Raw genomic sequence first — 15924 nt, forward strand, 5'->3', positions numbered from 1 at the left:
ACTGAACAGTTTAACTTGATATTAACTTGCTTAGAGTCCATTTTACCTATTAATATGCTAGCATGGCCCAGCACCAACAGCACTATTTAAATCTTATTTGAATAGAATAGTTTCTGCATGGTCACACATTTAATTCATTGCATTTTAAACTATCTGAAAGCTCATTTAATACTTGGAAATAAATACTAAGGGAAGAAAAAAGCCTCTGCTCGCTCTTCGAAGCTTGGCACTCATTAGGATGACTGTACTCCGCGAAGCGTGCTTAGAGTACATATGCACTGCTCGAGGCAACAGAATATGATGTGCTTCTCTTCATCGTAGTGACAGCACATATGGTTTCAGTGGAAGGCGCCTTCTAACACTATCATTTCATAGTGGCCTACTAAGAGCAAACTGTCTCTTTCAGCGAACCAAAGACAAGGGCATGGGTTGCCCAGACTTGTGCACAGTTCAAAATTTTCCTAAAATGGAAGTGTCAACCCGAGCCTAAAACCGAAGTCGTAGGAACAAGTGGTGTCTGAAATATCTCTGCTTCGTGAAACACGATATCCTGTGCAATCCATTAAGCAGAGATGGCCAGTGAGTCACCAGCAATGCACAAATTAATGGAGATGAAATGTAACTCGCTCCCCACCCCATCCCATCAACAGACAGAATGGTACTCTGTGAGAGCTCAGCATCAACATTTCAATCGCCCCACTCCCCTCTATGAGGGAAAGAGAGCGAGAGAGATAAAATGCGTGGGAGACACCAGTGACTCAGACAGGATAAGACACACTTTTATCAGAAGGTCATTCAGGCTCTCCTCTCCAATTAAGCTGTGATGAAAATGTTAAAAACTGGTTAGCGGTCTTTTCGATGTACCAGACTTCAGAGGTAAAAGAATGGAAGTGCCAAGTATTAACTGGTTCCCACTGGAAATATAAATCCCAATTGAGAACTCTTTTATATCTTATGTATTTCTTTGTTATCCAATGGATCTCTTCAGCTAAATTCATTTTAAAAATGTATTTTCATTAAACTAACCATGAATATATATATATATATATATATATATATATATATATATATATATATATATATATATATATATATATAGTAATGCCTCCTGGCCTAGCTGAGAACTAGCGACCTTCTAGCTGTGATGCGATAACACTGAGCCACAATGTTGCACCCTGTGTATAGGTTATATGCTTATATATAAATGCATGCTGAGAATATTGATACCAATTATACCATATACAAGCAAATTTCCTTTCCGCTATATTGATTTTGTTCCAAAAACTTCTCCTTGACCGTTGATTCAATAGTCACCAAATTTGACTCAGATCATTGTCAGATCATGTTGACCAAAAGTTATGGAAATCAAACAAAAAACGACAAATGCGCTAGCACGATGTCAAAGTACATCTGAGGCTGCGACTTTGCAATGCATTAACATATTGACAATGACCTTTAGATGTGTCATGGGCAACTAGCAATGACCCCAACACATAAATATGGTAACAGCGCCACCTAGTGGTCAAGAGTTATAAACCGTTCACTAAACATCAATAATGATTTATAAATTTGCAAATAACTTTAGACTGCATATATTTATTTTGATAAAAATTAAACTCAACTTGTTCCTTGGGTCGTGCCCAGAACATTGATACCAAATATGCCATTTTTGGCTAACCTTCCTGTCCACCATATTGATTTTGTTAAAAAAAAATTCAAACTCCTCCTAGGCCCTTTACCAAAATATCACCAAATGTGACTTGGATCATCGTCAGACAATGATGACCAAGTGTTGTGAAATTTGTGCAAATAGACAAAACATTTTTTTTGTTCACGGCTCCAACAAATGTGCTTGTATAACGCCAAACTGCATCTGCTGCTTCAACAATCTCTTTGCAATGCCTAAATTTCTTAACACAAAACTTTAAGTGCGTCGTTGTCACCTAAAGCCTGGTTTATACTTCTGCGTCAAGTGACCGGCGTAACCCACGGCGCATGCAACGCGCGTAGCTGTGCATTTATACTTTTGTGCGCTGTCTCTGTTGGTCTGAATTAACACTTCCGAAACGCTAGTAGGCAGTGAGGTGTTAATGTTCCTCTGTGTCGGGTTTCTTCTCTGCTGTTTTGCTTTTCCTGAACTTTTCCAGGATGTACAAGTGGCTCAAACTCGCTCATTTTGAGGCAGGAACTGGCGGACGTGCAACAACTTTAACTATGAGGTAAACATAGTTTAGACATTCCATTATGTCAGACATAGTTTAGACATTTGAGACATTCCATCAGGAGCTCCTTCACGGGACTCCACACTTGTAAACAATCACTCCATTGGGTTCGCGCCATTCGCGCGGCTCTCGGTCCCGCCCAGACTCGTCAGCGCTACCAAGCCGACCAATCACAGAGCTTACGCTACGCGTCATTGCGACGTGTAGTTACAGTTTTTGAGAGGTGCACGTCAGCGATGCCGACGGCCACGGCAAAGGGCTATGCGTCAGCGCCGTAGCATACGCGGGTGTTTGACGCAGAAGTATAAATCAGCCTTAACACTGACCACAACACATCACATTTGTATCTCTGCCACCTATTGCTCAAAAGTTATAAACCAATAAATCATTCATATGTCAACTGTTTTCATGATTTTCTGATATTTTAAGTGAAACATCCTCAAAATATTATTGGGTCAGTTTATCTACTAACAACATAGTTAGTCTGATGCTGCTTACTAATATTGTTGCTTTTCTCGTTCAGCCTTTGGACTGCTTTGCTCATTCTGGCTCAGTACTGCTTAACCCCTTAATTGCTGCTTGCAGCTATATTATGTTATATGTTTCCATCCACCTATTTCTATGTGCATTTTGGAATATCACATAAAAATTGCTTTATGGAAAAGCCAAGATGCGCTTAAAATGCAAATAAAAAGCTCCAAACGAGCGGGAACTCACTGTTTAGTTCTATTTGACTCATTGGATGGAAACATTTTTCACAAATGTTTTATGTTCAATTTAATTCAACTTTATTTCTATAGCGCTTTTACAATGTAGATGGTATCAAACACAGCTTACCATAGAAGTTCTAGTAAATTGAAATTGTGTCAGTCCAGTTTTATGTGATATTTCAGTTTTGTGCAAAAGCTTAATTCACATCTTTGGATGGAAACTTAGTTATTGATGGACATTCAGAGAAGTCTGTAACTTTAAACGTACTGAAGCGTTGTGCTTTTCCCCCAGATGCAGGATGTTAATGTTTCCTGCCATGTTATCCTCAACTCTCTTTTACATTGACCATGATGAATGGTAATGGCTGCACAGGGAGCACGAAACGAGGTGATTTTAGCAGTCGCTTTCCTAAGGGGCTGGGTAGGCAGAGAAAAGTGGGAACTTGTTAAGAGATTGAGCCAGTGCTTATGAATGAGTCATAGGGAGTGGAGCCCACATGAATGGGCAGGTGCCACTGCGATGGAGACATATAAAGAGACAAAAAGAAAGAGAGGGGGAGACAGAGAGTTACAGCAAGAGCGACAAAGATAGAGTTAGAGATCCCTGGAAAGCTGATTAGGATCCAGCTCATGCCCACACATCCACCCACACTCCCTCCCTCCTCCGCTTTTCTTCCTCCTCTTATGAAGATGATGAGCGTAGGATTCCTCTTGTCTGCGTCCACCTCCGTAACAGCCCAATTGCGTCATTCTTCTGTGATTTTCTTTCTTTTGTGGTAAAAAATATAGTTGAATGGTGCTAATCTAAAGAAAGCTTATCCACATAAATGTTTAACCAGAAAGCAATGATTCACATGAAAAGATTTTGAGTTATTCTTCATCACTTCATCACTTAGGCTAAATTTCACAGATGAAAAGGCTCACAGTGTACTTTCAAAGGAATAGAATTGTATGAAGTTCAATTAATGCAGCAACTTTGCATAATTTGAACCTGCTGCATATCAGCATGAATGTCTCTTTCAGTTCTACTCAAACCAGTGTCACTGGTACTCTCTCCTCTATCCGGGTCATGGCACTAATTTAACCTCTCCAGTTCTACTCAGTGACAAGTGGCATCTGTTGCATGAGAGGCAGGTACACTAACAAGAACTGCATCCTCTACCACGAGACACAAGTGCACCACTTAAGAAAATTTTACTCTAGCAGCTCTTACTGGCGGGCCTCTATTACCCCCACTCCTTAACTCCTGGTCACAGAACCAATCCCTCATGTTAAACTCAAAACCAAACATGGGATTCAAATCAGCAACTCTGACTCTGTCTTAGCCATCCGCGTCATGGCACCATTGTAACCCCTCCGGATCTACTCACATTACAACAAGCAGGAATCATAGTGGTGTCTCTGGCATGAGAGGTCGGTGAATTAAAAAGAATACTACAGACTGCATCCTCTACTGTCAAGCTATAACACTCCTCTTAAGACCTCAAGAGTGAGGTTTTAATCTCACTGCTCTTATTAGCTAGCCCTCTTTACCCCTGCCCCTAAACCTCACTCCTGCTTAGGCCACGGCACTAATGTAACCTCTTCAGTTATACTCAAACAGTGATAAGTGGCATCTGTTGCATTGGAGGCAGGTACGCAAACAAGGACTGCATCCTATAACAACATAGATGAGTGCACCTCTTGAGAAAGTTTTACTCTTGCAGCCCTTACTGGCTGGCCACTGTTACCCCCACCCCTTAACTCCTAGTCACAGAACCAATCCCTCATTTCAAACTCAAATCCAAATGTGGGATTCATATCAATAACTCAGACGCTGTCTTAGCCGTCTGGGTCATGGCACCAAAGTACCCCCTTGGGATCTACTCACACTACGACAAGCAGAAATGATAGTGGTGACTGTGGCATGGTAGGCCAGTGCATCAAATAGATTTCTAAAAACTGCATCCTCTACTGTCAAGCTGTAACATTCCTCTTAAGGCCTCAAAAGTGAGGTTTTAATCTCACTGCTCTTATTAGCTAGCCCTCTTTACCCCTGCCCGAAAACCTCACTCCCACCTGGGCCACAGCACCGATGTAACCACTCCAGCACTTAAATAGCAACAAGTGGCATCTGTTGCTTGAGAGGCAGGTACACTAACAAGGACTGCATCCTCTACCTTCAGACACGAGTGTACCACTTGAGAAAGCTTTACTCTTGCAGCTCTTACTGGCTGACCTCCATCACCTCAACCTCTAAACTCCTGGTCACAGAACCAATTCCTTAGGTTAAACTCAAAACCAAATGTGGGATTCATATTCAACCTAGACTCATTCTGAAAACGTACCGCTGTATACATTTCTGGAGAGTCTCAAATACATCCCAGAAGGTACGTTTTTTTTTGTTTTTGTTTTTTCGAATCTATCAGAGGCCGCTCTGTATGCTTTTTCAGATCTCAAATTTCTCTTGCAAGTGCCATTCATGCCTGCTGTTCTCATGTAAATCCACAAGAGGCTGCTGTCAGCTGACTGACTGAATGACAGACTGATTGACCGATCGACTGAGCCACCCTCCTTTCCTAAACTCAACCGATGTTTTCAAAAGCACAGACTGACCCAACCACTTTACTAAACCCAACAACAGTATTTAAAAGCAGTCCAAAAAAGAAAAGCCCTCACCTGATTTTTACCATGTTCTCAGATTTTACCACATTCTCACCCTATTATTCAGTTTTTTTTTTTTTTTCTTGGCTTCTGCTACCCGCTTTCTGGATCCGTTTTTTGCAGGAATCAAACCCCATTCCTGTGGTCAACTCATCTTAGGTCCGCCAACGTACGAGGTGAGCTAACTGGACAAACTGGTAACAGTGGGAAAGCCATCCACATTGAGGTAAGCGTTCAGCTGGTAAGCGTGAAAAGGAACGGTGTCATACCACCCCATATCTATAATTTTAAAGATGAAATGCAGCCATACGTACTTCTGGCTACATAATTCGCGATCTCCAGAAATATATATAGGGCTGCTTTTACAGAAGGAGCCTATGTTGACATCAAGAACACATCCAGGAACTTTCAGGTGTCCTCTGTTCTTACGGTCTTGAGAATTGGAACTCACACTACGACAAGCAGGAATCATTTTGGTGTCGCTGGCATGGGTGGCCGGTGCATTAAAAAAATGCTAAAGACTGCGTTCTCTAGTGTCAATGTGTAACACATCTCTTAAGGCCTCATGAGTGAGGTTTAAATTTCACTGCTCTTATTAGCTAACCATCATTACCCCTGCTCCTAAAACTCACTCCCACCTTGGTCACGGCACCAATGTCACTTCTCTAGTTCTACTCAAACAACGACAAGTGGCATCTGTTGCATGGGAGGCAGGTACACTAACAAGGACTGCATCCTCTACCATCAGACAGTGCACTCGTTAAGAAAGCTTTACTATGGGATAGAATGTAGGCATGCCAATTGCTATTAGGAACACGGAAGAAGTAGCTAGTATGCCAAGGCAGTGAGGCTTACCCACAGGGAAATTTAAACAGCAAAAATTTGCAGAACAGTGTTATTCTTCACTTTACCTTAAGACAATTAAGACTGAAAATCAATGTTGGAATGTTATAAATAAACAAAGGACTGTGCTTAACTCTAAAACCAGGAAAAGGGGTCTGGATGCAGACCTAGTTGAGTGCAATCTGAGCTGCATCTAATCCTTTTTAATGCGCTCACCTAACCACACTTTTATGTCACTAGCTCCACTGAGTGCATTGTGTCTGACATTGCCTCCCTGAGATATGCAGTCGCAGCTTGCATCATCAAGGCTGCATCCAGATACTATTAAAAAACCAGGACATGTTAAGTAAAATAGTTTGCGTTTACAATCAGTTCTGATTAATGCATCATAAGTCAATGTCTTTGCATTTTATATTAGCACACAAAAAAACCTAAATATTTTTATTCTGATTATTTGTACATCTTTGTAAGGTAAGCAGTGCCAACATGAGTCAACCATTCAAAACAGGGAATAGATCTCAGTAGTGCCATGACCCTAGCAGAACTAATGTCCATTCAGACAAAATAGAGTGAATCCTCACATATGTAATCGATTGACCTACAATGCTGAAAAATCCAGCTTAAACCAGCCTAACCTGGTTAGCTGGTTTTAGCTGGTTGACCAGCCTGGTTTTAAAGGGGTTTTAGCCATTTCCTGTCTGGTCTTAGCTGGTCAGGCTGGAAAATGACCAGCTAAAACCAGCTAAAACCAACTTGACCAGCCTGGTTTAAGCTTGTCAAGCTGGTTTTAGCTGGACATCTCCCAACCTGACCAGCTAAGACCAGGCTGGAAATGGCTGGAAACCAGCCTGGAAATGGCCAAAACCCATCTAAAACCAGACTGGTTGACCAGCCAAAACCAGCCTACCATCCTAGGCTGGTTTAAGCTGGATTTTTCAGCAGGGAAATCAAGCAACAGCAATTAAACAATTGTAAACGACTGTGATAACAGCAGCACTAGAGTTGTAGTGTTAGAGGGTAGCTAAGCAGCTCTACAGCTCTTCATTAATTAAACTCACAATTTTTTTTAATAAAATCTGCCAAACAAGTCATATGTAATGAATAAGATCCTGGGGAATAGCTTGATTATTCTAGCCATGAGATATTAGCCTGTCTAACACAAACATCAGCACTCATTTCTGCCACATTCATTGTGTCCATGTAAATGCAACTGACCACTGCACCTGTGGTTTATGCAAAGTCATCTCACCGTGCCTGACACCGGAAAGCACAAAAGAATGCAGAAATGTGGCCTTGTTGAGAGAAAGACACAAAGGGGAGCAGATTGTATTGTAGAAGTGTGACTATTCCGCTTGCCGCAGAATGACTCACAGTTGCTATGGCAACTTTACCACTCACCACTTTCTAATCGGCTATTTCAACAGCCCGACAGAGAGAGACAGAGCTGAGTAAAATGCTTCATGCCGGAAATAATCAACATACAGCGCTGGACAAAAATGACGCTGAGGGGGAAAAGTCTAACAAACTGCACTTTTTGACAGGTGTTTGATCATATATGGAACAGGAATGATGACATCACAGTGGAAAACGGGAACAAAATGATCTTTTTGTAGTCTTAAGGCTTTATAAAGATACATTTATGTTGCATTCACACCAACAGATGATGGTTTATTATAACAGCTGATGGAATGTTGTCAAAATTCCTAGAACTATCGACAGAAGTAGCCAACCTGCTTTTTGTGTGTTCAACTGGTAATAATTCTAATTCTTGAAATGCCAATTTGGGAACTAAATTCATTCCTACTCCAGAGTAGGGTCCAACCCAAGGGTGTCCAACCCTGTTCTTGGATATCTAGGCCCAATACCAATTCTACTTTTGTACCTCTACCCCTTCCCCTTGGCCCTTAAAGCAGAGTTTAAAGGGGAATGGCTTCAAAATGTACCCCTAAGAAATGAGAGAGCATTACAATACCTGCAAACATCATTAAATGTCATCGCGAGCTCTCACTTCATATGAGATTGACAACGGCAACTGCTGTAGTAATTCTAGTTGCTCTGTTTTTTGGTATTTATTATCAGGAAATTGCTGAAGGCCTATATCATGTTATCATAACAACATAATGTGCCAATAATATCGTAACTGTATTGTGCATTTACACCTTGGCCATATTCATCTATGTAAACACATCAAAAAAAAAAAGAAAAAAAAAAACATTATAACAGACACTGTAAAAACCTCATTCCCAGCCAATAGGCTTTACTGACAGGGGATTCGAGTGTCATCAATTGACAGAATGTTGTGGGACTACAATACAGGAATTATTATTAGGGATTATGGATTTCATTATATCAATATTATTATTTTTCAATCATTTGTAAATCTCCCCACTTCCATGTGCAGCCATGATGTTGTTGTAGATGGTGTATTCTGGGAAAAGTTTTAGTGTTGTCCTGAAAAATGTGAGTTTCAAGGGCTATATAGCCCCTCCCCTTAGCCCTACGCCTTCAACCTAAAGAGAATAAGGACACCCCTACCCCTTGACATGAACGTGCAAAAGTAAGGGGAAGGGCTAAGGGATAGAATTGGGATTGGGCCCTACTGTACCTTCATGCAGAGTTCAACCTCCAACCCTAATCGAACACAATTAAACCAAATAAGTAGGATCTGAAGAAGCACTTGGTAAATAAGACAGGTGTGTTTAATCAAGGTTGCAGCTGAACCCTGAAGGAAGGTCTCAAGAACCAGGGTCCAACCCAACACAATAGGAACTACAGTAATGTAATATCACATTTACTGGGCAAATGCATGCAATATGAAACACTGGCACAGTATTAAAGACATTAAAAGACATTAATTAAACTGATATTAGTATACGTTATAAGCTAATATTGTCATGGTTTTCAGCTTTTCTCTTAATGAATCAAACTCAGTCTGGAGGTTATATATATATATGAATATCAGAAGAATATACTTTATTGGAATATTTTCCAAAAAAGCAGAGACGTTCATATGCAGACCCATCTCCAGTGTCACTCCAGGACAATCTAATGTTCCTCAAGTGTGCTTTACCCTTTATCCTTGCTTCCTCCCACCTTTGTGTTTTCACAGCTGTTTACTGGTTCAACAGGCCTCTCCCAGCTCCTACTCCTTTATGACCCCAATTTAAAGCCCCTTCTTCTTGTTGGCACTCAAAATGTAAAGATCTAATGTATTCATCACTGTTTTTACACATATAGTTCGCATTTGGTACTCATGACTAGTATCTATGATTCAAACATCTAATCTGGACTCTTCTCTCCCATACAGTATGTGTCTTTTCAAACATACATGACAGTTTCAACATATGTTTTATACATTTCATGCTTTTCTGACACAGATGGTTCTCACTGTATCCCGAAGTCCTCTCTCGTGCTCTTTTATGACCCCTTTGTCTTAACCTGTCACCTGTTTTCAAAGACATATAATAGCAGATTCATAGGGCCCTCCACTCACCCCATTAAATGTGTCTTCATATAGGTTTAGTAAATAAAAATCTTCATCAATATTAGCAGCATTTCCTACGTTGGTTTCTTAGCCTCTGTTTAATGCAGCGCTACAAGTTGTCAGGTGATTTAGTCCTATTTTTGGTCACACTTTATTTTGATGGTCCTTTTGTTGAATTTGACTTACATTGCATCTACATGCTAACTAATTCTCAATAGATTTTAAGTAGACTGTTAGGATGGGGTTAGGGTTAATAAAGTTTCTTAGGTCCCGTTTACACTAATGCATTTTTGTTTTAAAACGCATAAGTGTTGCTACGGTTAAGCCATCCGTCCACACTACACCAGAGTTTTCGTGCACCGAAAACGGAGCGTTTTGGAAACGCCGCAGAGGCCGTTTTCATTCTGAAACATTCTGCTGCTCCGTCTCAGTGTGGATGGGGGAAAACGGAGACATCTGAAAACGGAGACAGGGCTTTTCATCAATATTATGTAGCCGACCCACACAGTTCAGTTCTTCGCAAGTATTATTTGGAAAAAAAACTCACGAGGACATTTCTGGTAAATTTTCAAAGGGAACAGTGTACTTTATAACCTCATTCACATCACCCAATAAAACGAAAACATGATTTAAGGAACTTATTAACTTATCTTTGCGCTCAGCCAAAACATGTTACCTGAGATCAAGTAATAGATTCAAAAGACCAAAGTCTGGGAATATGTCGTTAGATAAAGACAACAAGAAGAATTATATATCACGTTTAACAAATATAGTAAGATTAGATCCAGCGGGAGATGCTTGATGAGCAGTCCGACGAGCACAGCTCTCTATTTTTGTGTGTGTGTGTGGTCACGTGATGTGCGTTTCAGTTGTTTTGATGTAGACGGAGAGTTGTTCAGAAACGCTGGGTGAAACGCTAGTATGGATGCAGATCATTTTCATTCTAAAACGCCATTTTAAAACTAAAACCCACTAGTGTAAATGGGGCCTTATAGTCAGTTAAATGTCTGTTGAAGGAGCTGAATCAGCAGATATTAAGCAGACAGTCTACTAATACTCAAACAGACCATCAAAATAAAGTGTTACCCTATTTTTTTCACTGTAAATACAGGATTCTGACAGCAGCCTTTTTATGCAGGCTTTATCTCTGTACTATAAATATCACAAATTAGTAGTTTAAACTGACAAGACTTAAAAACAGTGATGCCCAAAGTAGGTAGATGTCACCGTCCATCTGAAAAGTTGGGTTTGTTTGGGGCGAATGCCTTTGACAGTGATCGTCATTTTGAATTTAACATAACCTTTTGTTACTTTGTTTTATTGCTGAGCTACAAAAAGCCAACTGAAATGAAATAATTCAATTAAATGTTGTAAATGAAGCAGACTTTTAAACTGTAAATACCCTCACTTGACAGATAGAGGACAATGCACAAGTCACCTGCGAGCAAATCAAGGTGAAGGCAGAAGCAGCTCGACTAGTGTATTCAGCATTGAACTCCATTGTGTCATAAATGTGATTGTTTATGTCTGTACTGTACATTAGTAAGTTCATTCTAAAATGTTAAAAATGATACTGGGTTAGTTAATATGATTTAATATATATATATATATATATATATATATATATATATATATATATATATATATATATATATATATATATATATATATATATATATATAATTAAATAAATTAGCAAATTTCCCCTTGGCAAATTTATTGTAATATGGTTTTCTATATATTCAACCCACAGCCCTTTATCGAGTTTTTGACCCTTTATAGAAAAAACTTTGGGCACCCCTGCTTTAAAAGGTATGCCGATGTTTTTTTTTGTTTTTTTTTTTGTTACTGAGGTAGGTGTATGCTCCCTTCAGCCGTGTGCATTTCTGTCAGCTTTGCGTTTAAAGAACCAATAAAGGCTCAGTACAATCTTTGTGTCTAATTTTTATGTTTTGTGGCAATTAACTGCATAAGGAGGATAAAGTAAATCCATGTTTTCATAGAATAAAGCCCTTGTGTTGGATTAGCCTATCAGGCCCAACGCTGTTAAATAATTCAGGTTTAGTTAACAATTCCCTTGATGCATTTTATCCCTTATTTAGCATACCTTGGTGTGGTTGATAATACAGTTATTATTTTTGATTTGATAGATTATGGATTTTGTTTGAAACAGTTACAATTGAAATGTTTCATTTAATGTGAATGGCTACATAACAGACATCATGTTTGTCGTCATCCAGTTTGAGTCCACATGAAAAACTGAAGCCAGAAATAAGACCTAGTTTTGGGTCAGGCAATTGAATGTGTAAAAGCTCACTTAAAAACAGTTATGCAACATAAACCACTCAGACCATCAATAGCAGAACAAGATTACGCTAAATTACGCACTGTGACTCGAACCAAGAGTGAATTTTTAATTAATCAAAACAGGATATTGAGAAAGTAACACGTTTCCAAAAATAAAATGTGCTTTTAGGTGTCTCGTTAGCATTTTGTATTGAGGAACAAATGAATCATTCAAGCCTACTTGCAGTTCAGATGGAAATGGCACTCTTCAAAAACTGCAACCTGATTTGTTAAGAAAATCAAGCTTAGATTAGGAGCCGAGTGCACATAATGAAATGTCTAATGGGTTGGCCCATTCTGACCTCAAAAGCCATTATGTTATATTACCAACTGAGATCTACAAATTTAACATTTTTTTTTTGTCCATTTTGAAAGGATGAACTATTGCAGAGGTCTCCATTTACCACATTGAGGTTTATTAGGCAAGACGGCTTACAAATAACCTTGAATTTATTATTTTAAATTCTATAATGAATAAATAAGCAGACTTATAAAGATTATCTATTAAGAAAGTAATGTTTTGGGTCAAAGAAATGACTTTTTGTTCAGATCAGTTTAGTTATTGATAACTTTTTGATAATTTATTGATAACATTTTGTTAGTTAAAAAAATATCTATATAAATTTGATGATATTATTAATGATGTTAAAAATTGTATACATTTTAGAAATGTTTTAAAACATTTTATGTAAAATTGTAAAATTCGAAATGGTCAGAAACTAACTGAACTAAAACATATTTACAATGACTAAAGCTAAAGCTACACAAAAATATTTAAAATCTCAGATGAGAAAATGCGTCACAACTATAATTAATATAAGAATATAAAAAATAAGCTAATTCAGAACACTAAAAAAACCCAATTAGTGTAGAATCAATACGAAAAAGACTTTGAGATTTACTGTCTTTCTGTGTCGTCCTGAGGTGGAATGAAATCTTGTCTTGCATGACCACGATGCTACATAAATAAACAAAAGAATAAATACAAACACAAAACTGGACCTAATAGCTAACTTTTAAACCTCTACTTACATTACATGCTGGAGTGGTAATTGAACATACATATTCTTTAAATAAGGAGATAAACACACAACCCAAGGCAGAATATACAAGTACTTTACATTATACAGTACAATATTGTGCAAGATTTTGTACAAAAAGAGGTATTTAAGGTTGAAATAGCAGAGCAGAAAAAGTCGTGCAGAACGATTTTTAATACATTCACAAGTAAACAAATGTTAAAAAAGTAAATACAAAAAATAAAAGTTTGATTTTATCAAGTCCTTTAAGAAAAGTGTCTTGTGCATTTAGAGAGAAACGTGTTTCTACGGGTGGTTTGTCAAGTCCACTCAACTGTATGAAGCACACTCAGAAATGCACAATGTTTTCCTAAAGATATGCAGTGATTGTAAGAAAGTGTCTTGTGCATTGAAAGGTGAAAGTGTTTGTTTTCTACAGGTGGTTTGTTCAGACCACTCGCCCGTGTGAGGCACACTCTGGATTGAATATGTTTAGAGGTTTTTTTTTTTTTAGTGGTGGGAAAAAGAATGGATCCTGGTTTTGAGAGCTGGGGTTGTGGATTTGATTTCAGAGGGTAATAGGCGTCTAACAGCTTTAGGCAACATAGACTCATTCTAAAAAACGTAGCCCTGTATACATTTCTGCAGATAGCAAATTATGTCGCCATATTAAGGCCCAATCCCAATTCTATTTTTGTACCTCTTCCACTTAACCCTTTAAACAGAGTGTGAAGGGGAAGTGCTTCAAAATTTACCCCTAAGAAATGGGACACCACTACAACCCCTGCACACGTCATTATATGTCTTCGTGAGCTTCATATAAGATCAGACGATGGTGATTGCTGTAGTTATTCTAGTTGCTTTATTTTTTGGTATTTTTCTTCATGAATTCACTGAAGGCAACAATAATATGTTATCGTGTTAATGTGGCAAAAAGCTTGTAACTGTAGTGTGCATTTACACCATGGCCATTTTCATCAATGTAAACACACGAAAACAACATTATCATTATTCTAGACACTGTAAAAAGGTCATTCCCAGCCACTAGACTTTTCTGACAGGGGATTCGAGTGTCATCGAGTGTCAGAATGTTGTGGGACTGCTGTACAGGAGTTATGATTATAGGGATTATATTAGTGGAAATTTAGAGGTTTTTATTTTAGAGTTTATTTTTTTTCAAAGCATGATGGTAAAACAAGAACATGGTTATAAATTATATTAAAACATGTGCTTGTTTAAGTAAAAATTCATAATAATGACAAAAAAATACAAATTTGTGGATTTCATTACTTCCTGGTGCTGTTATGCAGCCATTGTAGCTGGTGTATTCTGGGAAATTTTCTTTCCTTGGTTTCGAGTGTGGTCCTGAAATATCTCTATTTCGAGGGCTATCTACCCCTTCCCCTTAAGCCTGATTTATACCTCTGCTTCAGGTGACCGGCGTAACCCACGGCGCATGCAACGCGCGTGGCTGTGCATTTATACTTCTGCACGCTGTCTCTGTCGGTCTGCATTAACACTTCCTAAACGCTAATTGGCAGTGAGGTGTAAATGTTCCTCTGTGTCCAGTTTCTTCTCTGCTTTTTTGCTTTTCCTGAACACTTCCGGGATGTACAAGTGGCTCAAACTCGCTCATTTTGAGGCAGGAACCGGTGGACATGCAACAACTTTAACTATGAGGTAAACACAAAACAAAACTTTCCATCCGGAGCTCCTTCACAGGACTCCACACTTGTAAACAATCGCTCGCGCCATTCGCGTGGCTCTCGGTCCCGCCCAGACTCATCAGCGCTACCAAGCCGACCGATCACAGAGCTTACGCTACACGTCGTTGCGACGTGTAGTTACATTTTTTGAGCGGTGCACTTCAGTGACGGCGATGGCCACGGCGAAGGGCTATGCGTAAGCGCCGTAGCATACGCCTGTGTTTGACGCAGAAGTATAAATCAGCCTTTAGTCCTACGCCTTCGAGATAAAGAGATTGGGACACCCCTACCTCTTCACGTGAACGCGTAAAACGAGGGATAGGGATAAGGATAAGGGGAAGGGCTAAGGGGTAGAATTGGGATTGGGCCTAAGTACATATGGCTGCATTTCATCTTTAAAATAAATTCTACAGGGCAGTATGATGCCGTTCCTTTTCTCGCTTGAAAGCTGACCAATTACCTCCGTATGGACGGCTTTTCTGTTACCAGTTTGTCCGATAGCTCGACATGCATGTCTGTGGACTTGAGACGCAGTGAGATGTTGACCATGATGATGGGGTTTAAGTCACAGTTCCAGAATGCAGGTAAGACCAAAACAAAAGCCAGAAAGTACAATTAACATTTAAATAACAGGGTGAGAATGTGGTAAAATCTGAAAACGTGGTGAAAATCAGGCTGCTGTGAGGGCTTTTTTTCTGGATTGCTTTTGAATACAATGCGGTTGGGTTTAAGGAAGGGGGTGGGCGGGTCAATAGGTGCTTTTAAAAAACACAATTGGTTGGGTTTAGAAAAGGGGGTGGGTGCTGGCATTGGCGGTCGGTCAGTCATTAAGTCAGTAGGTTGACAGGGGCCTCTGGTTGATTTACGCAAGAACAGGAGGGAATGGCACTCGCTAGAGAAATTTGAGATCCGTAAAAGTGTACACAGCGGCCTCTGGTTGAGTCGCGAAAA

The sequence above is a fragment of the Danio rerio genome, chromosome 22, assembly GCF_049306965.1.
Source record: "Danio rerio strain Tuebingen ecotype United States chromosome 22, GRCz12tu, whole genome shotgun sequence".
Classification (NCBI taxonomy): Eukaryota; Metazoa; Chordata; class Actinopteri; order Cypriniformes; family Danionidae; genus Danio; species Danio rerio.